We start from the raw sequence: 8432 nt of genomic DNA, 5'->3' as shown, positions 1-8432 counted from the left end.
ATTATATGTATATGAGATATCATTTGTATAAGGTATACCTAGTAGAATTTATTTATTATAATTCTAATATCTAGAACACTAGCAAATTTTAATAACTAAGATTTTACAATTCCCATGTCATTACATTCTATTTTATTATTTTTATGAATGTTTTAACAATTCAATAAAAAAATAAAATTAGAAAATATTTAGTTTCACTTCTCTAAGCGTGATAATTTTTCGACTTTCTATATATTTTTTGAAATAGTTACCGCTTATATTTTAATTACCTAGTTAAATTAATTTTAAATTGTTTTAGTATAATATTTTATAAAAATATTATATCAATTGTATATTTAAATTGCTCCTTTTCGCTCTTTTTCATCTGCAATCATATTCTTGCGATGTCCTTTTCAACTGAAGTTTTAAAATAATTGAAAAACTTCAGAAGAAGTTGATTGGCGTTAAATTAATTAAACTAAGTATTCTGACCTAATTAATTGTATATTATATATTAAACGCTGATTAATAAATTATTCAGGTTATTATATTTGTGATAAAAACTAAAAATACTATTAATTGCACAATAAAAAGTACCCATCTAGAAACTTTAAAATCATAACTTACGATTTTATGTCATACATTTTTAATCACAGAACAGCTGATTATTGTTAACCTTACTTTTTAAAAACCTGACGATGATTGCCTTTATTACAATATTCTCAACTGGTCGTATACCTGTATAATAATAATATAATAGCATCGCAAAGTGCATTAAATATTTTATGAGTAGGTTCTATATAGGTATGTATTATGTCTATATTACTATATTACATAGGTACCTCCTATTATACATCTATGTCCTCGCAGATTTAATCTATAACATATTATATAGGTACCTATATATATCTATGTCCTAGCAGACAATCGAACAATCGTACAAAAATAATCGATCGGTGTCAATATTTTTGACATTAGCGCAAATAGGGGGGGGGGGCTTGAGGGGGACTTAGTCCCCCCAAATGTCGGTCAAGTCCCCCCAGTTCAAAATCTAGTAATTAGTACTAATTTTTATATTCTATGGTACTAAGCAATATGCCTATGGGGAGGGGTGCATGAGTCCCCTCAAAAAATTTAGTCAATTTGCGCCTATGAGCATGAATGTCGAAACGGTCGTATTCCAGCGACATTCATAAATGGTGCCTACTCTGTGCTTAAAGTTCAACAAAATGTTCTTTTAATAGACATACATTTAAATGACTTAATAGCGATTCGGCATATACATCGAAGTAAATTTAAAGGCTCATTGTCTGAGTGGTATTGTGGGTGATCAATTTTCCAAAAGTAATTAATGTACCAAACCTAACCTATCTATAACATATTTTCAGTTTTAGTGGGCTTTGGTTACTCAATCAATGTCGAGTTTTTATAATCAATTAATAATATTGCTTCACACTATCCGTGTCTTAGGGTTCATCAAACGTATCTTCCGTGATTTTAATAATCACTTGTGCTTGAAAACAGTATTGTATTGACGTATCGTACACTTGTAATATCCTCCCTTGAATTTGGTGCGGTATAATGATAAATTCTAATCAAATGTATTCAAAAACACTCATTTATATAATGATTTATAAATTCTGGTTGGGAACAATAAATAGGATTTATAGCACATAGTACAAGACGTAATTTTGTTTTTGATAATATATGTGAGCTATATAATATATGTGTTTAATGCTTTAATGTACGAGTATTCAGTTCGGCGAATGCTTAAGACCAAACAACTAAGGCCGCTGCTAAGGCGCATTGATCCATCCAATTTTGAAAGTTTCTGAAATAAACGCTCAATCAATGCAGTTGCAAAAAAATTGCCCGGGAATAGAGATGGGGTATTGTCACGTCACACTCCCTTAAAATCTGTTTCTGTTCGTTAAATATTATATTATTTGTCACTTGACATGTGTTGTAAAGTAGATTATAATAATAGGTACGAATGAAAGATGATAATAATATGGTAAAAACATTTTCTTGTGCGCTCGGAAGGGTTCGGCAGCTGCTGTTTACCTGGTGGAAAACGTTTAATCACGTCGCATCTGTTCCCAAATGCGTTTTCCAGAATATTATGCGCAATAAATAATAATATTAAATATTATCGCTCGCACCATAAGATACCATATACCTAAGCTGTAATATGTTATAATTTATTTATTTGACGGTCGGAAACGTTGAAGGATTGAGGATGAAAGAACTGCGTTTGATCGAAAAGCTCGCGATCTCAGCTGAATTCCACGTTGTATTTCCATAACATCTCACTAAGTACTTACATCGATATTCTAACTGTGTATTCTCAACAAATAGTAAGGTTCCATCGAAATAGATAATATATTATTTTCCATCAACGTAGAAGAGCCATTTTTTCTATTACCCAGACGTGAACACGACAATTGAAATACCCGTGTCTCCAAAATGTAATTTGAATTATTTATTAATTTTGACATTTATTATAAAATAATAATAAAATAATAAAATTAGATAGCACCTAATATAATATTATATAGTTTATAATTAATAATTGTATGTTAAATGTTAATTTTCAATGATTTTTATTGATTTATTATTATCTTTCTACTTCTAACATTTCTTGTCACCTTTACTATTCACATATCACTGTGCACTTGAAACCAAAATACAGTTGTATTTATTTCTCTGGTTTACCTGTTTGGTCATAATATTATGTAACCTACTCGAACGGTGTGAAGTTATTCTTTACATATATTTATCCAAAAAACGAGACTGTCGGATTGGAGATGGATAAAAAAATATTACTTTTGATCGTATTGAAAATGTACATTTTGGCGTTAAATGGGCCGATTGTAGATGAATATTTAGTACGTAACACATTGCTTATTAATTATACATTTATACTTGATGAATTACGTGTTCGAAATGTATAGTGATAGCAAACACATTTATAAACTCGAACTAATACGACAGTAGATACCTATAATTGCTCTAAATGTACAACAGCTAGATATTTCAATATTATTTGAAAGTGAATAACACACCCGAATTACAATTTATTTACCTACCTCCCATGTCAATCAGGCTTGAAATCCTGATTATTCCAGGTTCCGTATTATTATAACTATTAGGTTTCATATTATCTACGGTTTATATGGCATAGCATAGACGTATTCAGACTTTTGTGGCCGAAGGGGCACAACAAATTTTTAAATTGTGAGATCTATTTTTTTTTTAGACATGAAGAAACATTCATTTTTTATGTTACAAAATTCACAATGGTAGGAATATTTTTTTAATTATGATCAAAAAGTATAACCATTGTCAAACAATATAAATACTTTTTTCCCATCCATTATACAAGGTAAACAACATACAAATTGTAAAACCATTAGGTAACTAATCAGTAATAAATATTTTGAGTTTCTGACGAAATTTAAATTATTTTAACAAGTCGTAAAATATCTAAACACATTTTTAAAATGATAATCGGTAATTGGATATTTTCAGCTGATAAAACAATATTATCACAGGTTAGATAAAATGTTATTTAATCTGTGATATCACAGCGCAAGACCTGGTAAATGGGCACAACAGTACCATTGCATGTTATCTATGTAGTTATAACGAATTGATGAACATAATATTATATTATGATAATATAATCACTAATCAATAAATGCGTAACTAAAAAAATTACAATCAATCAAAATCTATATAGGTACTGCAGGGCAGATACACACCGCACGACTTTTTTTTAATCCTGGCATGATTTTGTTGGTGGCACAGTCTGCCGGGGGGGGGGGGGGGGCAGTGCCTACCCGGCCACTCCCATAAACACGCTTATGTCACATAGAGTTCACGGGTTTCGTCAGTTTCATCGTCTTTCGTTATCACAACACATTGACGTGTAACAGGTTTCCGATAAACATGTCATACAAAATATTTTTTCATAAACATAAATTTCTCATATGTTCGAAATGAATATCCTTTTCAAGATTAACCGCGCTAACCATATAATTCATAAATAATAACATTATTATAATTTGCTGTATAATAGTTCATCAATAGAGTCTAATGGTTGAAAATGTTCACTAAAGTTTACTTCTTTGTCGTTCTTATTGGTATTTATATTTGTCGCGATTGTACGCGTGAAGACGTATAGTTTCGTGTTGACTTCGTTCATTGTATATAGTACCGTCCTCACTCCTCAGCATAACTATTACATTACACGTAATAATGTAAGTGGTTTAATCACGATTCACAAGTACATACAATATTATGTATGAATCGTAAGGTTACCGATATATCAGTTAAGCTTCGGTAAGAGTTGACAGTGACATTATATTTTTATGATATGGGTACATTTTTAATAAACTATAAAAAAATGTCGACTGGAAACTTAATATAGTTAATATAGATAAAACCATCTTACTAGGTAACTAGGTCAGCTTTGGCTTCTCAATGAACTGAATAAACTTTACATTCTTTACAGCATACCATTATAATATTATACACACCACGATTTCAACCACCGTTTGATTGAATAACAGAATAATATAATTAAAATGAAATGTACTGTAGAAGTCCATAATCAACTGTCACAAGAAAAAAAAAAATTAATAATTCTTTCTTTGATCGCGATTTTATACCAGTAAGTTTAAAAACCAAGGTAATTGTAATACAAATTTATATAAAATAATTATACAATTTTAAGTAAGGTATCATCAATAAGCGCTACAAATCGTTACTCTAAATAATATAAGGAATACGCTATAATTAGTTATTACGTATGAGATTTTGACGCCAGTTACTCTTACGCAAATCAATTATTAACTATAAAAATATTACTATACATTCGAATTTCGATAGCTCTAATTTTTTTTGCTTGCTCCTCGAAGTGTTTTTGAGTTGTGTTTGAGTGATATTAGGCAACTCGACAAATACATATCAAGTCAAATTCATATTGTTATTCCCCTCGAGATTCGATAGTTATCGAGATCCGACTGCAGCTACGTATGATAATATTATGAACAGTCGCCGTTCACCTGCAGATCGAATGACGTATACCTCGTTTAATTGATAACAACGGATTAATAGTTATAATACCCACAAGAAGCAGTGCAACGTCAAATACCAGTGAACACGTTCGTACCGGCTGGAGTAGTTTTTTTTTTATATGTTATTTTCTGAAGAATAATATAATATTAATCGTGCAATAAAAAAAGCGGATGTTCGGGTACAGCTGATTCGATAGCGACTCCCGTTGTCAGATATTCAGATATTTACAACTAACACCGTCACCCGCGCCCGCATCACGTGGTCTTGGACTTCGGACAAAACCAGACTTGACGTTTCAAACGACGATTAATCGCTTCGTTTAGTGTAATAATAATAATAATAATAATAATAATAATAATAATAAAAAAATAGTAATTTTACAGACAGCTTGTGCGTAATCGTGATGAGACGAAGACGTCAGACACTCGCTTCGTTGCGCACGTGTGACGCAGCCGTTAAATACAATTTACATAATATGTGTATAATATAGGTAACCTGTTGGTCTCGGGCCAAACGGCTGCAACAGATAAATGTTTATTATTTTCACTCTTCGGACCGTGCAGCAAGCGCCGATAATGAACCAAAATATTTATTTTTGTCATTTCACTATATACGCGTATGTACTGATGCTATATTGTGTACCTCTGCAGTAGCTGCCGGACGAAATCCACACGGCCTCCCGAGATGATGTTTATATTTAAGTTGTTGCAATGTCGCTGGTACTTGCACTGGGATAGAGATACTTTAACACGACCATGCTAATGGTATACTATAGTGTGTTAGTACCTATTATATATAGCCATATAGGTGATTACTTCGCGGTAGAAAGAAATTAGAATTAGAAGCCGACGATTGGCGACGTGTCTTCGAATAATTTACCGTTGTACGCCTTTGCGTACTTCTATATATAAAAAAAAAAAAAAAAATCGGTTAAGTGGATGACGCTCGGCTGTACAGTAGGCTACAAGTGGGTCAGTGTATAATGGATTGTGTTAAACTTGAATCCAATGATACCTATAACATCATTGTATAAGAAAAACGATTCTGAGCGCAGACGGGTTGTCAGTCTGGATTTTTATATTGTCATTATTTATTATAGCCTGTAAGTTTTATTAATATTATAATATTATCATTTTTTATTCGTTGCTATGGTGATACATAAAGCGTTAGAAATTAAAATCCCATTTTTAGCGGTTTTTTGTAATTTTTCGGCAGTTTTTCCCGTGGCATTAAATAACTATTGAGAGAATCGAAAAATTACCACTCTAAAGTAGGTACCATCTTGATCCAATTTGCTAAAATATAAAGTACCTACTATATTATGTTAAAATCGAAGCACTCTTTCCGGTAGAAATTTTGTATACAGGATAAAAAAAAATAAAAATAATAAGCACCATTGTAAAACCACTATAGATCCCTCGCTCCGCTCAGAATCTAAAATATATATAAATGTTGACAACTATTATAAACAATTTTAATCTATTATTATTATTATTAACCCGTGTACAAATCTAATAGAGCGCAGACCTTAAAATATATCACTGTGCATTTTCGTAACTTGCGAATAAGAATTTATGGGACTAAATAATATTAAAAGGATTTATATATTGCATTAAACATAGTATAGATACATACTTGAATAAGAATAGAAGATTGTAACGAATGCGGTTTACATATAACTACAGTACATATAGTGGTGTTTATATATACATATATATTGGCCATTAACCGGGCTGAATACATTTGTGGCTAGTCGAGACATAAATCGTAAAATAGAACAAAGCAATGGTCGTCATGTACACAGTATAAATTAAATGGCAATGGGCGATTAAAATATTATAATATTTCAATATCCTACGTTTTCGAGTAAAATTGGATTCGGTACAAAAATAATTATAAAATATAACCCTATCGTCAATATTGTCGAATTCAATAATAAATATTCAAGTTTAACAAATAGTAGAAATCATATTACTTCACAAACATATCAAATGGTCCAGTCAATAAATAAAATTCATTCTTTTTCCGGTTAAAATTGTAAAAACTAAAATCGAGTGAAATAAAATATAATTTATTTTGAAAACTTTTAAATTGTCGTAATATATTATATTCCGTTATGAAAGTACTCGCAGTATTAATTTTTAATTCAATTCTACGGAAGAGTGTATGTAGTTCGAAAGTGGCTTATGAAAAAATGTGTATACTTTTTGTTTAAATCCAATAAACGCCCTTAGCTGTTTTTTAAAAAAAAAAAAAAGTATATTTGTACAAGATTTAACATTGAACACGTAAACAAAATCGCATTAGCTGGTTAAAAAAATAAGTAGGTACTGTAAATGTTTTCTTAATATTATGGTTTACATTATTTTACCAACAAAATAAATATAATTTATACTCATACATTTATAATGCGTGATTTTGTGTAGCTTCTTATATGTTATAAAGTCTCATAAGTTATAAGTTACAAGTTTATAACTAATAAAATATCTTGTCTTGGTAATGCGTTTAATTTTATGAGAATGGCATAGCTACACAAATTCGATATTATTTCATTCATTATAAAATATGATAACATTTTTCAATCATAGTTTGTACCTAATAGTATATCGTTAAATAAATTACGTTCTCATCAAAAATCGATTAGGTACCTATATTTACATTTCAATTAAATTCCAATATGAATTATGTTTTAACAGAAATAAAAAGCTGATTGATCGTAACGAAACGGAAGGTTATCGTTTAATCAATTACCTAATTCAAAGAATTGTTGTAAAATAATTCTATTGTTTTGAGTTAAAACAACGTGGTTAATCCGTGAAACAACGGCGCTATAATCAGGAATAATTAACATATTTTAACTAAAGTTTTTATCTACTAATACTTTTATCACAGCATTAATAATAATATGTTTGTTAAAAACTTATTATGTGACTTCAAAATTATTAGATGTATAATAATTTAGGTATAATATAATTATGTGATGCAGGTACGTGACGCAGGTACATAATATACGGAACAAATTAATTTAAAAAAGTCCCAGACCACAATGGCATTATATATTTTATTTCACCTAATGAAACTCTAAAAATATTACTTTTTTTGCCACAAAGAGTTTAAAAAAAAAAACACATTCCGTTTTAAAGCCAATACGTCTTTAGTCTCTTAGTTGTTAACTCTCGGAATCGAGATATGGTATTTATAGAATGTATTATGAATTTATCGGAGCATCTTCGGTTTTATCGGATATAATCTCATTAATCATGAAATAAACAAACCAAAGAAAATATTATTATCATCCGCTACCTAGCCAGTTATTTCCGACCGACCGAGTATGGTAAAAAGCAGATGATAAAATACAGTTAACGGAAACC

Source organism: Acyrthosiphon pisum, chromosome A3, assembly GCF_005508785.2.
Source record: "Acyrthosiphon pisum isolate AL4f chromosome A3, pea_aphid_22Mar2018_4r6ur, whole genome shotgun sequence".
Lineage (NCBI taxonomy): Eukaryota > Metazoa > Arthropoda > Insecta > Hemiptera > Aphididae > Acyrthosiphon > Acyrthosiphon pisum.
Note: the sequence above shows the minus strand (reverse complement) of the source record.